Below are 22,612 nucleotides of genomic sequence, written 5' to 3'. Positions count from 1 at the left end.
GTTCCATCAGAGATTTCAAAGCGGAATTTTCCAGAGAGATTGGACATCCATACTTATATATATATATATATATATATATATATATATATATATATATATATATATATATATATATGTAAACGGTCATTTGTCAGCCCGTAGAATATACGATGTGAACTCTGGTCAGCCCTCGGAAACGTCGGTCGTCCCGGTTTCGGGCTCACCAACGTTTCCCACTGTATATAGTGTTTTTTGGACATGTTATCATGTGAAATGACTTTTAGCAAATTTTCGGTTGGGCCGACCATTACACCATATACACATAGCTGATACACCACCTACTTTCACAAAACTTCGCCAGGAGGCGTGGCTGTGTAATTGTATACACCTGATGTGAATAGTGTCTTTGTGAGCCCAGGTTTATACGAACACTTTCAATGGATAGCATGTTGGTCAGCCCACAATCGGGCAACGCTGCACTTGCATTTCATGATTCTAACTAGATTGTCGTGGTGCAGAAATTCGATAATAGAAATGGAAAATTTTTTGAGAGATGTAGAATTTTATGAAAAAGTTCCTGTTTTGTATGTTTTTTGTACAAGCGTTCGTGTGCGTGCATCACCCTATATCTATACAAACAATTTAGATCAGGAATTGTTTCGCATATAAACGTTTTATCAGAGCTTCGTAACATATTCACTTATAGAAAAATGCTTGATCTGAACTCATACTTTCCCACATTCGACTACTTACCCGAAATCAGCTTTTTCGGATAACGGTGTCGAGTACGGAAATGTACTGTTTCCGTTCTAGTTAGGATAATAATAATATAATTACTAACAGTGCGTTATTCCATTTAGCTTGTCGAAGCAATTTTAACCTCTGCACTATCTTAGATACAAAAATTTGAATATGTTATAAGTTGAAAATATCAATATAGTGTTCGGAATCACACGTTAAAATGTAAGACCTCGTTAATCTATAGCTAGTAGAAGTTTATACTTCTGAGGGTTGTCGTTCGTAGGGGTGCGACAGACATATTTTAAACCGTTTCCTGTTTGTATTTTCAAATGTAGATTTTCAAATTCTAATTATTTGGCATGGACGCCTCAACAGAAATCGCGTTGTGTACATCAATTTTAGACATTAAGCAGGAAACTTCGGATTTGACTTTGAAATTGTAGATTTGAAAACCTGACTGCACAAAAATAATCGAAGTGTGACTGAGTAGAAATGAGTAGATGAAAAATGACATTTTTTTCACAAACGAAAAATCTAAAATGTGATGAATGATCTGATAATGAATTTATTGAGAAATGAATAGTGAATATCCAGAATGTCTACAGTTTCAATAAATTCTATATAAAAATCCGCAGCAGCACTACGGATTTCCGATATATAATTTAGTTCAAAAATTAGGTAAAAATCGCACTAAGTATGTTTTCTATGACGAAACAAAATTCTGAGTGACTAGCATGAGGTAAGATATAATTTGTGAAACAGATATTAGTAATAAGTTTCAATTCTCTTTTTCTAAGCAATAGTTTTTTCGAAAACTCCCTTTCAGTTTTTGGAGGTATGATGTTGTTCAGGTTGAACATAATGAAGTGGAGATTAAACCAATGTTTTTTTATTATGTTGACTGTTCATGACGATGAATACGTCATATCATCATCGATTATAACCTGCAGCAGACATTTCAATCAAAATAAAAAAGACTTGGAATATTTCAGCGCAGAAAAAATTTGATCAGGTTGAATAAACATTTATTTGAATGGAGTATTATTCTTCAATTTGAGAACTGCTGACAAAAATTGTTCGGTAAACTAATAAACACGTAGTATGAAAAAATAACATAATTTCTAATGAAATGAAACTACAACATGGGTAAAAAAATATCAAATGGAAATTATTAATATTATTTCTTCTTTCTGTAACAACAGTAAACGTATTCTTTGATTGCAGCCCAGTTTCTATTTTTTAATAATGATGAATATTTCTTTTCCTTATATTTTAGATACAAACAAGAACTAATTCAATTCTAGCACTTCTTTTTTTTTCGGAGCGAAAAACTTTTTGACTATATTTCGTTTTGCTCCTTAGACCAAGTTTGTTTTTGAGAAGGTTTTATTGTTTTCAAAACTGTGCGTGTCTGATGATCTGAAATGAGATCAGTGTGTTGAAAAACTCTATCAAGATATCAAACGGGTTGAAAATGGATCCAAAAATGAATGATAAAAATAAAAAATGGAAGGACGATACTGAAAAGTGATTTGACTCATTTCCAACCTATACTCACAGATACGGATGATTCCAAAACAGCTCAAAATATAAATAATTGATTGCATATAGGGAATTTTTTCCAAAAGGAGCCACGTTCAATATCTCCATAAATAAGACAGTAATGTAAATTTCCCGAAACACCTAATTTTTGTGAAATAATATAAGGTATCGCTAAGATGCGTACACACTCCTCTTCAAAATATCAAAAAAAATAACCCCATATATGCCATCTATTGGATAAGTGATTTTATCAGGAATTCAACGATGATTTTTCAGGGTTGATTTCTAATTTACTGTGAAGAAGGAACTTGAAGTATAAGTTAACGACTTTTTAGATTAATCGATACAATCTCTCACAAAAACGTATACAACAATTATTTCTATTGTTAAGTTCCTAACAGAAAACAACTTTTGTCGCGTTGAATTATATCTGTCGGATTTTTGGCAAAGTTTCTCACACAAAACACTTCAAAATACTTTCTAAAATTCACAGCCAAAAATGTTCCACTAAACAGTTTTATAAAAACGCGACACGTGTTTCGCCATACAATGGCTTCTTCGGGCGTATCTTTATCTACTATATTTTACAAATTTAATGCTTGGTATACCTAATTTTAAAATTTAAAGTACCTACATTTCAAGTACTTGAGTTTGTAATGGATTAAATGACCTGAGCTTATGTTCCAGTCCCCACATTTGAAAAATATTCAGTAACGGTTATTCAATTCTAATTGATCATTTAGTTAGTTACCCGAATTCTTGAATCTATTGATTGCTTGACATTTTAGAAGATTGAATTTCAAACTCTTCTCTTCTAAATATAACATGTCATATTCATGACTGAGCTCATGTACTTCTGCTAAAAGGTGGTTTGCAAATGTGAAATTGGTCTTTCTATTCACAAAATTACATCTAAGCTTTTAATTCTTTGGAAAATAATCTCCCTGTTTGGCCATTATACAGTTTTGGGCAAGAGCCACAACTCAGCTGATATACTCCTGATCTATCCGATACCGAAGTTTTGTCTTTATTGTTTTTAATAAATGCACTTACTATTTCTATTACTATTTCTGTGAGCTAAGTTTACGCAGTCTTTCTTCAAAAAAATATTATTGGTTGGTTCAGCCAAAAATGACAATGTCTCATAACTGACGTTATCGTATCTTGAATTTGGGTAGATATGGTCCATGGCTTGCTTTTGTAGTTTTTGTTTGATTTGTTTGATCAAACTCAGCTCTCTCTGGAAATTATTCAATAGTCTATGAAGAATATTATTGAATGGAGCAACTTTATGCTGGTAAGAGCGCATAGAGGAGTTATGTATGATAATGTCCGTGTAAGATGGTTTGTGGAAAATTGCAAATTCATGTTCATTGTTATTTTTTGTAATGGTTGAGTCAAGGTAATTTAATGAATTATTTACCTTCCTCTCAGTGGTATTTTTATTGACGGGTGGATGGAATTGACATATTCAACGAACTTGCCTACTTGCTTTTCTGTAATGATTTCATTATTCACTAGTGATAAATGGATATCGTAATGCTTGAAGAAATACATGCATAATGAATATTTAATACAACAGTCCTGAACAAACTATAACGTCTATTTGATAAAAAAAAATGATGAGCTTCCGTGAAGTATCATATTTATTCTAATACTTGCTACTTCCTACACACATTCACATCAAATCGATATACCAAATTTGGAACATCCATTCGAAATAAAAATGAAAACACAGGAAAATAATATTTCATTTGAGTTAGGAATTGGAAAACAGTGAATTACTTAAAATTAAGTAGATTCTATGATATTTATTTGTAATCGTCATATACCTATATATTCTCTAATTATTCTCTAAGTATAACAAAATAGCATTAGGACCATTGCAAAGATCGTAACGGTTCTCAAAGAGTTTCGCGCCAAAATAGTTAACGCGTGTCAAACAATTGCAGATTTCGTAGGAATACTGAAACTTTAATGAAATGAATAAAAACACTTTTGTCTAATTACCTATATTTGATTTTATTTATATGACCGTTTTCGGGTTTGACCCCATTACCAAGTATTACCTTACCTATAAATTTCGTCGCCGCTGATATATACCATTATTTTTTGAAGAGTAATTTTGATGATCATAGTATCCTCCATTTCATAAATTTATTATCGAATGAAAAGTGCAATTTTCTATACTTCACTGAATTTGACTTCAATACTAAATTTTCCCATTTTCATGATGTTTTTCTCCAAGCTATTGATATATCCTTTCCTAAACAGTTTCAAAAAATTAAACAAAATCAAAATTCAAGTAGACACAAACCATGGATTACTAAGGATATCGTTGAAGAAGGTATATTACTCAGAGATATTTATAATTTGAACAATAGCCAAACCAATGTACATTTATTGGGTCAATATAAGCAACTCTTAAAAAATCATAGACAAAAAATTGTGCTCTCAAAAAGTCAATACTTTAATAATCAATTCCTCAAGGCTCAACATAAATCTGAAGCTGCCTGGTCTATCATCAGGAAAAATACTATTATAAACGATTCATCTAAGACATTGGCGATGGTGTACTTGTTGAAGATGGTCCCGGTATATCTCAAGCATTTAGTAGTTATTATGTCGATTCAGTGGAGTCATTAGTAAAAAATACTGCACCTGGTGGCATTGAAAATTGTTGTGTAAAAACTGAGAGTCTTTTCCTCTATCCAATAGATGAAACTGAACTCGTGGAAATAATCAAATTCGCATGTTCGAAAAATTCCAGTGGGGTTGATGAATTGCTAGGCAATGTTTTAATGAAGGCTGCTTTGAAAATAATGGAACCTCTGATTTATCTAATCAATTTATCTTTCTCTGAAGGTATTTTCCTTCCCGACTTAAGCAAGCAATGGTCGTCCCAGTCTATAAAAAAAGCGATAAGCATGTAATGTCGAACTACAGAGATATTGCTTTACTATCTCCATTTTCGAAAATATTTGAAGAATCATATCAAAACTTGTGTCCTTTTTAAATAAATACAATATCGTATCTGACAACCAATATGGGTTTCAAGTGGGCTTGTCAACCCAGGATGCCATCCTTTCTCTACATAATCATGTATTATCAAACTTCGACAACGATGAAAAATCACTTAGTGTGATTGACACTTGACACGAGCGTTTGATATCAGTCATCATGGTCTTCTTCTTGGTGAACTGTTTGGCATGGGCGTTCGTGTTCCAAGTCTGAAATGGATTGAAACCTATTTAACTGGTCGTACACAGGTTGTTAAAGTTAGGCTTCAGACTGGGTCATTTTTCTCTGAATTTCGAAACGTTGTTACAGGTGTGCCCCAAGGTAGTGTTTTGGGGCCTACACTATTTATTTTATTTGTTAATGACCTTTCAAAAATTAATCATCCACAGTGCTCTATACAATTTGCTGATGACACATCTTTTACTGTCAGTGGTTCGGAATGTGAAACATTGTCAGTAAAAGCAAATGATGCTGTATTCAACATGCAAAATTATTGTTCTAAGAATGGTTTGATTCTAAATAATCTTAAAACCAACACCATTTTCTTTACAATTCAGGAAACTGATTGTAGTGTATTGGTTAGGTCTGAGATTAAAAATATTGAACAGGTAAACTATAAAAAATTTTTAGGAGTTTTTATTGATTCCCAACACAATTGGAATCATCATGTTGATTTCATACTGAAGAAATTAGCGACACATTGTTTCGTTATATGGAATCTGCGTAATTTTGTGTCTATTGAAATTCTTAAAAGTTACTATTATGCATATATGCAGATTTTAAACAGATTTACTCTGCCCTCAATTACTGTATTATTTGTTTTGGCAACTGCAATAGAATCAGTGTCTTATTAATTTTCCAGAAAAAAAATATTAGAACAATTTGTTTTAAAAATAAACTCGATTCCTGTAAACCACTATTTGCAAAGTTGAATATATTAACTGTTACTTGCATGTATATTTTTAATTGCGTAATCTACGTTAAATCAAATTGCTCCAAGTTTTAGAACAGAGATGATACATGTCTTCTTTCGGGCTTCATCCTGAGAAAAAACTATAACATTTTAATTCCTAGTCATAAGTTAGCCAAGGTGACTAATGGACCTCATATCATGTCAAAAAAACTGTACAACAAGCTCCCAATATCCATTAAAAAATAACTAGTGTAAAGCTCTCTAAACAAAAAGTTCGGAAAGTATTATGTGAAAAGGTATTTTATTTGCTTGATGAATTTTTTCAGTCTGATTTGGAATTTTAAATTTTGATTTTTGTACCCCTTTTATGGTCTGAATGTTATGTAATATATCATACAATTATGTTGTTTTATGATTGTGACCTCATTGTAATTGTACTGAGTTATATGACTTTTTCCATGCCGTCCCTAGGTCTATGGAAATAAAGATTTTTGATTTGATTTGAAGTATTGAAAAAATACTTAATAATGCGGGGTCAAACCCGAAACTGGTCGTATACATAAAATCAACTAGTGGTACTTAGACAAAAGTGTTTTTATTCATTTCATTAAAGTGATCATGAATTACCACAAAATAAACAAGTAATCAATCATACATAATACAGAAACAATATGAAACATAAATAGTCAATAGTAACGGCATCTTTTTCTTTTCCTAATATTTTTTTCCGGTAAACTAACACATAGTTTACCTCTGAAAAACTGGATTTGCCAGGATTTTAAAAACACTTGATACCCTCACGATGAAATCCAATGATACACTGAAATGGATCGCGTTCCTGGTCAGCCCTTCGATGTGGCAGCATTGTAGGGCTGACCAAGATGCTCTTCATATAGCGATTTGTATAACTATGGGCTGACCAACAGCATGGGGCTGACAAAGGTTCAAAGGATATGTAAAATTTTTATTTTCAGAAAAAATTTACCCCTCTGATGGGCCTATTAATAAAATCATACCACTGAAGAGTATTCCGAAAAGTATATACCTAAATATATTCGGGAAGTGCTGGGTGGACCAACGCCCCGTTCATATACCGGGCTGACCAATATGCAATGAACAAATATATATATATATATATATATATATATATATATATATATATATATATATATATATATATATATATATATATATGTATGTACCTATTATTACAACGAGGAGATTTCCAGGATACCAAAAACATAACTGTTTCTACCAGGGGCTGCAACTATATTACAAACTGAACTTATTAGTTCAAATTTGTCCTTTTTAGGACTTTGTTACTGAAAGAATTCGCAACTTGTCACTTCGGCGTCTCGCCGCACCGAGGGACCCACTAGCCGGCCTTCTTGGACGTATTTGGCCTACCCAGGCTCGAATACATCGGAGGGTATGCCGACCCAGCATATCAAAGGGGCAGTCCACGTGGGCTGTCCCATTGCACTGGTATCTGGGGGCTTTAAAGCGACCGTGTGCCTCCGGAGGCGGTTCTTTTCCCTCGGGCCTAAGGAGTTAGGTAGGTCAAATCGAGATAGTGTGTCGGCTAGAGTTAGGGAGCGTAGGGAACCTTCTGGTCCGGCCTAGTGCCATCGTGGTGGCCAGTTGTACCCCCGCGGTGCCCGTTAGATAGTTAGTATCATAGGGACTCAAATAATAAATTCAAAGATCTTGGTCTTAAAAAAAAGGTCGTGATGATGCAGGGAACCCGCGACGCGAGAACGGAACTCCATATAGATCCTTCGGCGGCCTAGCACCCGCCGGCTCTGTTCTGCGTGCGACAGGCGGCCTAGGAGCGAAAGGTCCTTCACAACTCCACGCCCAGCCGGGTATCGTGTCAGGACCGCTCCGGGTACCGTTTTGGCGACACTTCTTCACGTAATTCTTCAATTATTGAAATTATTACGTTGTCATGTCCAGTATGCCCAGCTGACTTTGAAGCTACCAATAGTCGTAGACGAGCAACTAACTCTTTCAGTGAATTCCAGTACACATAATTCACAGATTTAGAATTATATGTTTTCTCCATTTTCTTTCGTTTGAGTGCTCTACCAATTTTACTTCTCCTTCTTATTGGATATTGTCGTGAGTCCAATAGAGGTTTGATAACTTCACGAAATTTTTTAGAATTTATGTTTTCAAAACCATTCTTCAGATGATATTGTTTATATGGAGCATTCGTTATTTTCAATATTTTGAAATATACTCGACGAGTTTCTTCATTATCAATATCTTGCGGATTCTTCAAAAAGATCATATCATACAAGTCTGGACTACCTGCGCATTCATATTTTTTCACTTTATCAGCATCCCAAAATGAAATGTTTCCATCTTTGAAATGTACCACTAGACTTCCCATTTTCAGCTTTTGTGTTATAGGATCCATACGTACACCAAATGTTCCATCATATGCTGGATTTCTAGATTTTACATTATTCAAATGTTTCGCCAAAACATCATCACGACTTTCATTCATATTAGGTGAGGATTAATGATCGGAGGAATCGATGTGGAACGATGATGGTGTTTCGAATAGAGTTGTTCTCATATCGTCTTGAAGTGTGCTCGTGTCACTATTCACAGATGATACACTACCAAAAGATTGTTTTCTTCCTATTGGAGTACTCATGGGATAATTTGAAGTGGATTGAACATTCCCATGGTTTGACGATAACATTGATGATTTCGAAGTAGCGTTTGATGATAAAACATTCAACGGTTTCGTTATGGGCTCATACAATTTTTCAAGTGTCGTACGATTTTCAATATTATCATTCTTGATAGAGTTGAATTTTTGCCTGACAGCTTCTGTTGTCTCTACTAGTTGACGTTTCAAATTCATTTCACTGTTTTTATTTTCAGAATCATTTTTCGTATTCATAATGCTCTTTTAGAATTATATCCTTATGGATGTGTTAATATCGATATCATTGCATTCGTCTTTCCACAATTTGAAGGTCCTATAATGAGTCCTCGAACTGATGATGGAAGTAGTGGACCATGTCTGAATACCCTCTGTCCATTCAATCCATACCCGAATTTCTCATCTAGATTATCTATAGCAAACTTTCCTTTCTGTTTTACAATGCGCATCGTGCAGTGATTGGAGACTATATAAATGTTATTAGCTTATTCATTTCGATGTGTACCATCAAACGATACGGACGTATTGAAAGTGATCATAAAATTAAAAGAGGTTGTGGTTTTGTTTATGATTTAATAAATAAACTTTCTTTCGAATTACATCTACCCGGAGGTTATCAATACTGTGGACCGGGTACAAAACTGAAACAACTGTTTAGCTCGCAACGATCCTGGAATCAATAAATTAGATACTGAATGCAAAAACATGATATTCAATATTCTAAGCATCCATCCTATCTTGCAGCAAGACTTTTAGCCGACAAAGAACTTGAATACAGCGCTTGGGATAGGGTTGAATCGAAGGACGCGAGTATTGGGGAAAGAGCAGCTGCATTACTTGTCACCAACATTATGAAAACAAAAAAACATATGGGCATGGGTTGTAGCAGCAATAAGAAAAAAAGTAAGAGGAAACAAATGAAGAAAAATAAATAGCAAAAAAGTTTTCACCGAGGCATTGCAGGCGGCACGTAAATACCTCAAAGCTGCCGGTGGAAAGAAGAAAATCCGCATACCACGCTTAATTCCTGTTCCCAAGATCGGTGGACTTTTGCCATTGATATCAATTTTTGCTGGACTATCCGCACTAGGGAGTTTAGCGAGAGCCGCTGCTGGTATTACCAAGGCCGTGAATTCAGCAAAAGCCAGCAGAGCGGCTTTAATGGAAGTCAATCGCCACAATAAAACCATGGAGGCTGTAGCATTGGGCAAACGCGGAAGTGGAATATACTTCAAACCGTACCGTAAAGGTTTAGGACTTTATTCAAAACCATACAAAGCCGCAAACAAAACAAAAAACTAATTGAACCCCTACCTCAGAGGCCTCTTACTGATCTGGATCTCAGTTATTATGCACAAAAAATAAAAATTCCACATTTTCGTGTTGTTTTTATGCGTGACAGATTACCCTCTTCAGATCCAAGACAAAACGAGACAGCTATTGTTAATTTAGATGGAATAAGTGGACCAGGAACACATTGGGTGGCATATAAAAAATGCGGGAAAGAAGTCGCATATTTTGATAGTTTTGGAGATCAACCCCCACCATTGGAATTGACTCGATTCTTTCGGAAATGTTCGAATGTAAAAATCAAATATAACTATGATCGTCAACAGAAATTTAAAATAGTTTCCTGTGGTCACTTGTGCTTACAGTTTCTCTCTGAACAATTTTCCAAATAAAAATGGATACAACACCAAAACTGGATCGGGACGCTATCAAGGGAATGGGGTTTTCACTTAAAATGTTTTCAAAATATGGTACCTTGAAAAAAATGAATAAAGTGATGTTTGCAAATATGCCCAAGGAAGTGATACTTGCATGTGTTGCACATGAGATTGCATATGTTTGGGAAAAGTTACCTAAGCATCTACAAGATGACATCGATATAATGAAACATAGATATTGTTATGAGCACCACCCCGATCAATATTCAGATTCGGATGTTAATGATGGTCCCATACCTCGAAAATCTATGTGTTGTATTTGTAATATAGAGGATGTGAATATTGGTATCAATAAAAATGATACTTATTGCAATACAACACCTTCCAAAAAGTGTAAATTGTCTCAAATGTGCTGTTGCTGTGTACAACAATAAATTGAAATGTGTTTCAAAATATTCAAGCAGTCGGGACAAGTATCTTGAGTGCGGATTTTTTTCCACCAATTGAATTGGATTGAAACAGTCGTTATGGATTAGGACTTTTGGGATTCTATGGATGCAATACAATCAATAATATAACTGAAGCTAATAATTTAGTGAGTTTTAAAATCAGTAATGACAACTCATCGAAACCCCAAAAGTTTACAATTGAAATTCCATGTGGTGCTTACGAAATAGAAGAGATCAATGTCGTCATACAGAAAAATATCATGTTCAGATTGTTTCATGATAAAAAAACGAATGATATCGTTGCAGATGATATTTTCTATCTACACGCCAAAAATAATACATTCAAATGTATTATTGATGGGGGTTCGCTCATGGCATATTTACACCAAATTAGATACATGAATCCTCATTACCAATAAACATTACAATTGTGAGACTTATCCGCTTAGATTGCAATATAATATCTGGTTCATATATAAATGGTGAAGAATCCCACATTCTTTTCTCATTCGATATTGATGTTGAACCTGGATACAATCTTACTAAAGAACCACACAGTATTATATATATGCCTGTCAGTCCAGAAGGTCGTCAATTGATTCACAACATTACAGTGCGTATTTTGGATGAAAAAAAAACCTTATCTATTTTGGAAGTGAAGAAGAGATTTTCATTATTTTGGAATTGAAGAAAATCGAATAACTATTGTTTTGAGTTTCATTTGCATAAAAAAAGCTCATTCCACAAGTGTATGCTAAACAGTTAGCACGTAACGCTCTGTCTGTGAGTGATCTCAAATTTCTGAAATCGATTGGATTGAAAGTGAGAAAATAACAATGGTGCTCGAAACAAACAGTGAATAGTTGAATATATTCGATGAACCAGTGCTCGATCATTCTCTCATAAATTTACATGAGCACACATATAAGCCCTACGGATCACCGCTATTCAGGAATTCGGATAAAATTAGAATTGCAATCAATAATCAAGATGTTATACTAGATATTGCCGAGAGCTTCATTTACAAAGAAGGTAAATTCACCCCGAAAGATGTAGCGAAAACATGCTATCTCTCGAATAATGCAATTGCATTTCTCTTTGATGAAATTCGTTACGAAATGGGTGGTGAACAAGTTGCTGTTGTTAGAAAACCTGGGATAACATCTACAATGAAAACCATGATACCATTTGGACAATCACATGCTAACACATTATTGACATCTGGCTGGGGACTTTCACAATTGAAACAAGATATCTTGGATACAAACAGTCATGTTTCTAGTGGAAAACTACCACTGAAATATTTGATGGGTTTTGCTGAAGATTACAACAAAAGTATCTTAAATGCCAAACAGGAATTGATTTTGACTATTGCTCGATCATTCAAAAACTCATATATAGGTGAGGCTGATGCTGATTTGGAAATAAATAAAATCGAATGGAAAATAAGACATATTGTACCAGATGATAAACACAAGCTCAAACTTTTGAGTAGAATAAACAAAAGCGGTCTGAATGCCAAAATCAAGTTGGCTTATCGCATGTGGGACCTCTATGAACTTCCATCATTACGTGGGACTTCTTCAGACATATGGGCCATCAAAACAACTAACGCTCTGGAAACTCCTCGTTTCGTCATCATCGCATTCCAAAGTACTACCACATCTGAAGATAGAACCCAGGATATTACAAAATTCACAACTGCTGATATCAATAGTATTCAAATATACTTGAATTCGGAAGTTTATCCATATGAGCGTTGGAATTTGAATTTCGATAAAACACTTGATGCTCCTGCTTATTATGCTTTTGAGAGTTTCCAGCGAAGTTATTATGATAAAGATATGAGTGAACCTCTGATGGACATTGGACAATTTAGAGAGAATCCACTATTTGTAATCGATTGTTCCCATCAACCGAATGCAACAAAATCTTCAACTATTGATATAAAGATTGAGTTTGAGACGAGAAAGACCAAGTTTCCAGACAACACTAAAGTATATGCATTAATTTTGCATGATACAGTTTTAACATACAATGCATTGGATGGTTCAGTTCACAGCAGATATTGACACTCTTTGAATTGTTGATACTATTTCATTTTTCCACTCTATCATGTACTGTTTCATGATTTTTTTTCATTCGTAACTGACCTATATCATGTATTGTAATTTTTTTCCTAATTCATATATATCATATTTATTGTTTTGTAATAATTTTCTATTGTATATAATAGGATTTAAATAAATAAAACATGAAAATAATACAAAGTTTTTTATTCGACATTATTTATGATTTACAGGAACATACAGACTATCTAAAATAACTTCTTCCTCATAGTCATCATTTTCGCGACCATCTTCAATTTCCTCTCGATTTTCATCATTCAATTCAAAGTGATGAATAATCCATTCTGGAAAGTATGGTTGGAGGCTATACAGGAATCTTCTCAGGTTCAGTTCAATCATGACCTCACAAAGTTGCCACAGTTCCAATTCATTATCCAAAAATTTGTTACAAACTTCTGCACCACTCCGATAGTTCTCAGCATCACGGAGACATAATTCAATTTGTTTTTCATCATAGCATACACTTATATCATAAACGCTTGCATGTTCGGCTTCATCACCCAACACCTTCAATTTAGACGACAAATGTTGAACCGATGATTCAAGATCTACAACATCGATCTAATCTTGACTTGCATACTGCATCCACATCTTTGAATGGTGGAACTGAAATCGAATAAAAAAACAATAAGCAACCTCCAACTTGTTTCCATGATATAATACTCACATTCCCATTTTACTTGTAGTTACAAAGTGAGTGTATTCAACTAAGTTAGTAATGTTTATATTTCCATATAATTATCATCTAATATATGAATATTATTATAACAAAAAGAAATTCACTTTAATTACTTTTATTATTCAATCATATTGAATTTGACTAGAGTTCACGTTTTCATACCAGCAAAACTTTGTGGGCAATGACCTAAAGAAATTCACTATAAATAATTGCAATTATTATTCAATCATATTGAATTTGACTAGAGATCGCGTTTTCATGCCAGCAAAACTTTATGGGCTCTGTCCTAAATACGTCATCGTATATTTACCACCCGATGAATTGATACAAGTTATATCATCATCACTGAATTGCAACGAAATACGTTTTGGTAGCCATGTTTTAAATAATTTATCATTGCTCACATCTTCCAAAGTTAATAAAATTGATTTACCAAATCGTGTAGAATAAGTTGACATATTTTTAATTATGTACACTTCATCAATTGGCAATGAAGATAAGGTCTTTTGCTCTAGTATTTTAACCTCCTGTGCAATCAAATTATTAATTTCATTCAAATCTACTTTTGAAACGGACATGATGAGAATATGCATGAAAATATAAACAATTTCCAACAGACAAATACACTCACCGTCTTCCTTCTATCACAAACTGAATAACACTCTACCAATTGCTAACTGCTGCAGATATATTCGTCTACTGATTTCATAGTGTGCCAGGCATTTCTTTTATATTAAACAGTGCGAGTCACCCCCACCATGAAATCGTGAAAGGTTCACATTGCTAGTTGCTACCCACTAGAGATGCCTGACGTCACAGTCAAGCCAACCTCCCAACTGGATGCGATAACAGATGTCGATACGAACAGGCAGACGTTAGGCAGACAGTCCTCGGCCATCGATAGCGGGGCTAGAGCGATGCGTTACGTCACAGCCTTCATCGCATCGGGAGAGGTGTGGGCAGACCGATGAATACGCATTACTCAGCCACACGTCGTGGAGTGAACATCTTGATCTCTTACCGTTGGACGGATGCTGCTGTGACGTCACACTACTACTAACTTGGTGGGCTCACACCGATGGAACATTCATTACTTGAAGGATCTTCGAAGTATGCAGACGTATGTTTGTACATAGACAAGCACATGATGAAACCCTGTATCATGCATTCTCACACACACACACACACCAATCGAATGTAATTACGTCACTAGGTCACACACACACATACCCAAAAATCTCATATGAAAAAAAAATTCTGAACGATCCCTGCACCAGACCCTTCAAGGTCACATCGCCTTGATGTTGCTAAACAACAACAAAAAAAAGCAATTAATACGTCATAGTGGTGGGGGAGGCCCAGAACCGGCTGTAATCTGCTACTGTTGACGGATGCGAAGGTGATCACTACAAGCTTGTGGTTAAGAGGTATACTTTTGGTTCACAGTGATAAGGTAGGTTTAGTTAGTTGCAAACTTATGAATTAATCAGGGTTCACGCTTCAGCATCCGAGTTGTACCCTTCATTGAGTGTGACTGGGTTTTATGTCTGGTACAAATATATAGGGAAAGAACTTACTTGTCATGAATTGTATGAATAGCGAGGTCGAGCTGCCAGCAATACGATATAGGTTCTTCGTAAGTGGTTTAGCCAAACGGTAGCGCTGTTTTCCAAAGATAGCCTGCTCTTGGAGTGATATGAATGTCACACTTCCAATAATGATGACATAACCGGCAACCGCGCATATGCTACCATAAACACATCGTGAGTGAGCTTTGAGATTTTAATCGATTATCTGTGCAAACAGTGAATCAGAGTGAAGTGATACTTAGTTACATCCCGGCAATTCAAACTAATCGATAGAGTATTCAGAAGAGGTGAATTTAATATAAGAAGGAAATTCTCAACTGAAACATATACAAGGGTGCCAACTCATCTGATCAAGCTATGGCGGCTAAACACGAAGTAATAGTATCTCAGGTATGCTGGATGAAAATCTTTTAGAACCAGTGATACTCAAGCTTGCACCAAAATTAACAAGGAAAATAGAAGATCAGCTCGATAAAATTACAAAGAATATTGAGAAACTTGAAGTTAAAATTAGCGATGTTATAAACAAGCTTACAAAACTGGAAAAAGTAACAACAGAGAACAAGACAGAAATAATGTCACTAAAAAACAAAATTGATCATTTGGAAACTAGAGCTAAGATGAACAATGTAAGGTTGATGGGGGTGAAAGGAAATAAAAATGAGAATTTTTTATCAACTGTCCTAACCATTGAAAACGACGTACTAAAAATCAAATGCACACATTGAGAGATAAACAATTTGTTCAGAATTGGAAAATTGGACGAAAAAATTCAAAAATCCAGTAGTATTGTAGTAACATTTGTGTCACAGTTGAAGAAAAATAATATTTATATATATATATATATATATATATATATATATATATATATATATATATATATAGATTTTCTGCGAGCGCTTTCGACAGTTGGTAGTACTGTCATCTTCTAGGCACTCCTCAAACTGAACTTGTCATCCTGCCGTCTGCCTCTTCATACGGTCAGAGCGTCTCAACTCAGGTATTTCAGGTACTGAAATACCTGAGTTGAGACGCTCTGAGAGTTCAGTTTGATGAGTGCCTAGAAGATGACAGTACTACCAACTGTCGCAAGCGCTCGCAGATAATTAATAGAAGATATAAAGCTTCAAATCCTTTTTGTAAAATTTGTGCTCGTTTGTGTTGTTTTTTCGTTTTTGACAACCAAGTGTTGCCCATCTCTGCACTTGGCTACACCGCGCTGATGAGGCTAATAGCCAGAAACACGTGTCCGCGGTTTGCCAATATTTTTTTCTTGAGTGCTGTTCTGACTAATCCTTTCCTTTTTGAATTAAATCATAGACACTCGATAACACCTCCTTCTATAAATTTATATTCTGGACTCGGAAGTCACGCAGGTAGCTGTAGCTGCCTCCGTGGTGATGTTATGATATCCTAGAAATCCTAGGTCTCCTAATTGAAATCACAAATGTGCAGTAGGCTCCTGTTGGTGACTCCGTTCGTATGTGCTGTTTTTTCGTTTTTGACAAACAAGTGTTGCCTATCTCTGCACTTGGCTACACCGCGCTGATGAGGCCAATAGCCAGAAACACGTGTCCGCGGTTTGCCAATAATTTTTTCTTGAGTGCTGTTCCGACTAATCCTTTCCTTTTTGAATTAAATCATAGACACTCGATAACATCTCCTTCTATATATTTATATCCTGGACTCGGAAGTCACGCAGGTAGCTGTAGCTGCTTCCGTAGTGATGTTATGATATCCTAGAAATTCTAGGTCTCCTAATTGAAATCACAAATGTGCAGTAGGCTCCTGTTGGTGACTCCATTCGTTTGTGCTGTTTTTTCGTTTTTGACAAACAAGTGTTGCCCATCTCTGCACTTGGCTACACCGCGCTGATGAGGCCAATAGCCAGAAACACGTGTCCGCGGTTTGCCAATAATTTTTCCTTGAGTGCTGTTCCGACTAATCCTTTCCTTTTTGAATTAAATCATAGACAATCGATAACACCTCCTTCTATATATTTATATCCTGGACTCGGAAGTCACGCAGGTAGCTGTAGCTGCTTCCGTAGTGATGTTATGATATCCTAGAAATTCTAGGTCTCCTAATTGAAATCACAAATGTGCAGTAGGCTCCTGTTGGTGACTCCGTTCGTTTGTGCTGTTTTTTCGTTTTTGACAAACAAGTGTTGCCCATCTCTGCACTTGGCTACACCGCGCTGATGAGGCCAATTGCCAATAATTTTTTCTTGAGTACTGTTCCGACTAATCTTCTCCTTTTTGATGAATACATAAGTACTCTTCGATCATTCCCATATTGATTTCAATTTAATGAGAAAAACCAAAAATGTACTTGATAAAAATAGCTGCGTGAACGCAACCGAAACATAAGTGGAACCACCTATTGGTGTGACACCCAAGTCAACTTGCCAAGTTTTTATGTCAGTGTTGGTGGTTTGACCAATCAACCGACAACTGCGGTAGCAGAAATTTGGGAAGCTAACCTGAAATGCCGTCGGAAAACGAATCCACATGTTTCTAGAAATGATATGAAATCTAGAAAGGTTAATGCAGTTAAGCTGCTGGAAAATAATTCCATGAAAACCAAAAAATAAATAGATAAGTACTTTTTGATCATTCCCATATTGATTTCAATTCAAAAGCCACCGGTAGACAGCTGTTTCAGCCTGACGATGCCCAATAGGCTGAAACAGCTGTCTACCGGTAATACAATCAAGTGTCTTCACTATACACTGGTTAGGCCTAAATTAGAATTTGATTCATTAATATGGTCAGGAGAAAGTCGGACAATACTTCAGAGAGTTGAAAAAATACAGAATAAATTTATGACATACTTGTATTTTGAAAAATATCACACTAGAACAGATTATAATACAGTACGAACAATTAATTTGAGAAATGAATTTAAAATTTTATTTGGTTAGGACTTACCCTTTGCATATTGGTTTTTCTCAACAAAATTATTAACAATATAATAAATTCGCTATGTTCAATATACCTCGATTGGTAACAACTACTGTGAATATCATAACCTTTATCGATAACCGATGATGTTATACGTCTCAGCTCTGAAACTTCACTTTGTTGAATAATGGCAAAATCAATATTTTCAATGTCGAATTCCAAACTATCCATTTCCAAAAAATAGTGAAATAACGGTTTGAGAATATGAAATATGCACACCTTTATGACAATGACAGGAAACATGGGGTGCAAGGTGACACACCTTATTTAGCTCCAGGTCGTTTAGGGTCATTCATGGTGATATGACGTGCACATACATCACTCAATGTTATGTGTCATCAGTCAAGGTAAGGTCTAGTGTCAGGGGAACGGTCAGAGGCGTCGTTAGCAGTCTTCTCCAATTCAAAAGTCAATTGTGAATTGGCATACATAAGTTCCCGACATATACATATGAGCATGAAGTAACAGCATTCACTTGTGAGTAACGTTTTTTCCAATCCTCGAAGCGGTTCCGACATATACTTTGTGTTATGTCTTTGAGCTCTCTCAGCGATTCGATTTTCATTTTCTCAATCGTCACAAAACCCTGTTCTTTCATGAGTGCCTTCCATCCTATTAACAAAAAAAAGTCGCATGGGTTCAAATCTGGTGAATACGGTGGCTGAAGCATGATTATGGGATTATTTTTCATCAAAAATGTACGAACGAACGATGACGGGTGGGCAGGTGAATTATCGTGATGCGAAAGCTATGAATTGTTTATCCACATTGCACTACGCTACGGTGATCGAAAAAAACAGTGAATTAGTTCTCCTGGGGTATTCCATTGTGACGATTGGATTTTGGTCTCGATATCATAATAAATAATTTGCTTCATTTGTCCAGTTTACAAATGCAGTATACAGATACAAATATAGAATAATTTTTCTCAATAATTGAGAAATACGTATTCGATAATTACATGGCATGTGTTTCGGAATAACATCAGGTTTAATATGAAACACTATACGCCATTCAAGCACATACCACACACACACACACACATACACACACACACACACACACACACACACACATAAAATCTTATATGAAAAAAAAATCTGAACGATCCATGCACTAGACACTTCAAGGTCACATCGCCTTGACTAACAAAAAAAGCAATTAATACGCCATAGTGGTGAGGGGAGACTTAGAACCGAAAAAAAAATTCTGAACGATCCATGCACCAGACACTTCAAGGTCATATCGCTTTGAAATCACTAAACAACAACAAAAAAAACAATTAATACGTCATAGAGGTGGGGGAGACTTAGAACCGGCTCAAATCTCCTACTCAGGTGGTTGCAATACTCATCCCGGATCGAATCAAGTTATATTTCGCCTGATGTCTCCCTATTCTCTGATAAAACCGCTCAGAGAAAGTAATGTTAGTGGAGGAGAAATGATGAAATCCTTTCTTCATATTGGAGATCTGAAAGAAAAAAAGCAAGAATTTATATTCTATAATGAAATAGAAGAAACTTGATTAGAGGTTTCCATATGTTATGGAGCTCGTGGCTAGCTTGGCTAAATGCGTTCTTGGACAACATATACGCGGCTTCTTTGAACTGGTTTAGAAGAAAATTCACAGCATATTTAGCCAAGCTAGTGTAGAGATACGTAATATATGGAAACCTCTAATCAAGCGGAAAACGACCAACTCCCGCCAAACGGTCATCTCCCGCTAGAACCAATGTAGCAAAGAGAGGGCAGAAAAGATAGGTGAAAGCACCCGAATGATCGGAGGAATAAGTCGAGTTATCACCCGAAGACGATTGTGAATACTAACAATCGAAACGACGTGACGTAACTTGGTTTGAAATCTTTCAATTTTCAATTTTAATTTCTTGTGAATAATATTTTCTTAATTTTAAAATTTTTCAGTTTGTATTAATATTTCAATTTTTTTTGGTTGTTGCTTGTATGTTATTTCCTTGTAATTTCAGTTTTTTGTTTAATAAAATTGTTATTTTTTTGGTTAATCTGTTTTAATTTTTTACAGAGTCTTTCAGAGATTTCAAATCAATTTATATTATAATAGACAATTGAAGTCCGAACTGATGAAATAGCTTTCTTCACGATGTTGAAGCCACAATAGCACGTGTTTTTGAGAGGGAACTTAAAAGAAATTGCCTTTCAGTAATTTCAAGCAAATTGTACAAAAATATTGTAGGTTGTGAACACCACAAGAATTGTCAAGAGAGGCACTGAGAGCATATTTGATCTTTATATTGAATATTTGCTATGCTAAAGAGCATAATATAAAAGCCCTCGAAAACACAATTTTTCTGCGAGTCAAATTTCGAAAAATCTGAAAATATCTGTCGGGATGTGATACTGACAACAGATGTATGGTTTTTTTTTTCAAATTTGACTGAATATTTTCAAAAAGCTACCTGTATCATAATTGATTGTCAAATCATTTGAAAAAAAAGAACTCTTTTACACACTCAATGTGAAAAGTTGCAGTAAACGATTAAAATATATCAGAAGACATTTTGTATTTGTATTCTGAAAGGACATAAACTATTCACATCACATCTCTTTCCAAGGTCACATTCTAACAATAAAAGGCAAAGCTTTGGAATTCACTACCTCAGAAGGTGTTCCTTTAGGCTTACAGTCTGAATATAAAAGAAATCCCATCACAAGGAAACTGTAATTTAATTTACCACTGGTAAGGACATTAAATACCATTTCACCTCAGATCGATAAAAAACTAACTCAACTTTTGAACGGCTTGACGTAGAAACATGAAAAAAAACGTTTGGGGGATATTACCGATACTATTTTTTGAAAAAGACACATTGTGATTGCTCGATAGAAGACTGGGGAAGGCACTTCAATTTTTTTTCAAAATTTCAATTGGCATGGGGGTCAAGTGTCAAATTAGTCTATCATGATGACCTTCACATGAAATCATGTCAAAAAGTATGACTGAATGGAATCAAATCAAAATAATAATTATAGAAGATATTTGAATCAAACTTTGTTCAATGTATGCTGGAATTGTAAATTTCAATAACCATAATTACAGAAATCTCACAAACTTTAATATACTTTTACAGACAATAAATAGTTCACATTCTTTCTGAACCAAAGAAGTTATTCAATACATCTGATGTTCAATGGAAGGTAATTGACCATCTTTCTTTCATTGTAAACTAATAAGTTTTGGATTGTAATTTTTCTCAAGTTATTTGCGGAACCCAAAGGCTTGCATGAAGAGTTTGAGGTGGGACTGAAATGCTATTTCTCTTAAATGATTTTGTGTATGTAACAAGATATGTATGTATAAAAAAATCAATGTCCTGATTCATGAGTAGAACTGCTAGGTGTGGTGTACATACATCCATAGTTACTAAAATGTATTTTGGTTGAATATCTATTAGAAAACAGCTGTGTTTATCCTCATAAACCGCTTATTCCAAATTTTATGCATTGAAGAGAAAACTTTTTTATTATCAATTGAAAAAAAATCAGTTAAAAGTTGGTGCTTATCAAAAGGATATTTTAACAGGTAATCGAAAAGTTTGACAAAGAATTCACTGAGAATATTTCTTTGTAATCTAGCGAATTATTCAGATTTTGAATTTTAGGAAGGTCCTCATTAAATTGTTTTATATTTTTTTATGTCACTGGTATGCCATCACCTCATTATTCAAATAATTTCCGATTAATATTCCGTAGTTCCGTAGTTATTGAAATATTTGTGGTTTCATGAATTCATAACGGTATCTAAGAGATAATTGCTTTTGATTTTTGTTTTTTTTTTTCGAAACGTTAAAATATTCCCATTGATTTTTTTCTGTATTTCCAAAAATAGAGAGATTTCTGAATGACTTTTTGAAAAGAATGATATTTAATGCACAAACCAAGGACTGAACACAACTTTCCTCATCATGGTGTTTCTTGCGAAGGACCATCTTCTATCACAAATAACTTTTTTTGTGACATTCAGAGTAAAATAGTTTTTAATTTGTTGCATACTTCTTGTGACACACTGCATTTATATATAACATAGTTACACATTCATCATCTCATGTTTTATTGATGAAATAAATGTTCTTCCTATCATACCTACATATTTGATTTTTTTGTGAAGTTTGCAAATACATTTTAGGAAAATGAAGTTATTATTATTTCTCACCTTCATAATGATTTGACCTATATTATATGTATGTAAATTGTGTGAAAATTAAAGATTATAGACATATTCAG

This window comes from Leptinotarsa decemlineata, unplaced genomic scaffold (genome assembly GCF_025532065.1).
Source record: "Leptinotarsa decemlineata unplaced genomic scaffold, Ldec_3_MD MMD2_P_RNA_scaffold_2, whole genome shotgun sequence".
NCBI classification, from domain to species: domain Eukaryota; kingdom Metazoa; phylum Arthropoda; class Insecta; order Coleoptera; family Chrysomelidae; genus Leptinotarsa; species Leptinotarsa decemlineata.
Note: the sequence above shows the minus strand (reverse complement) of the source record.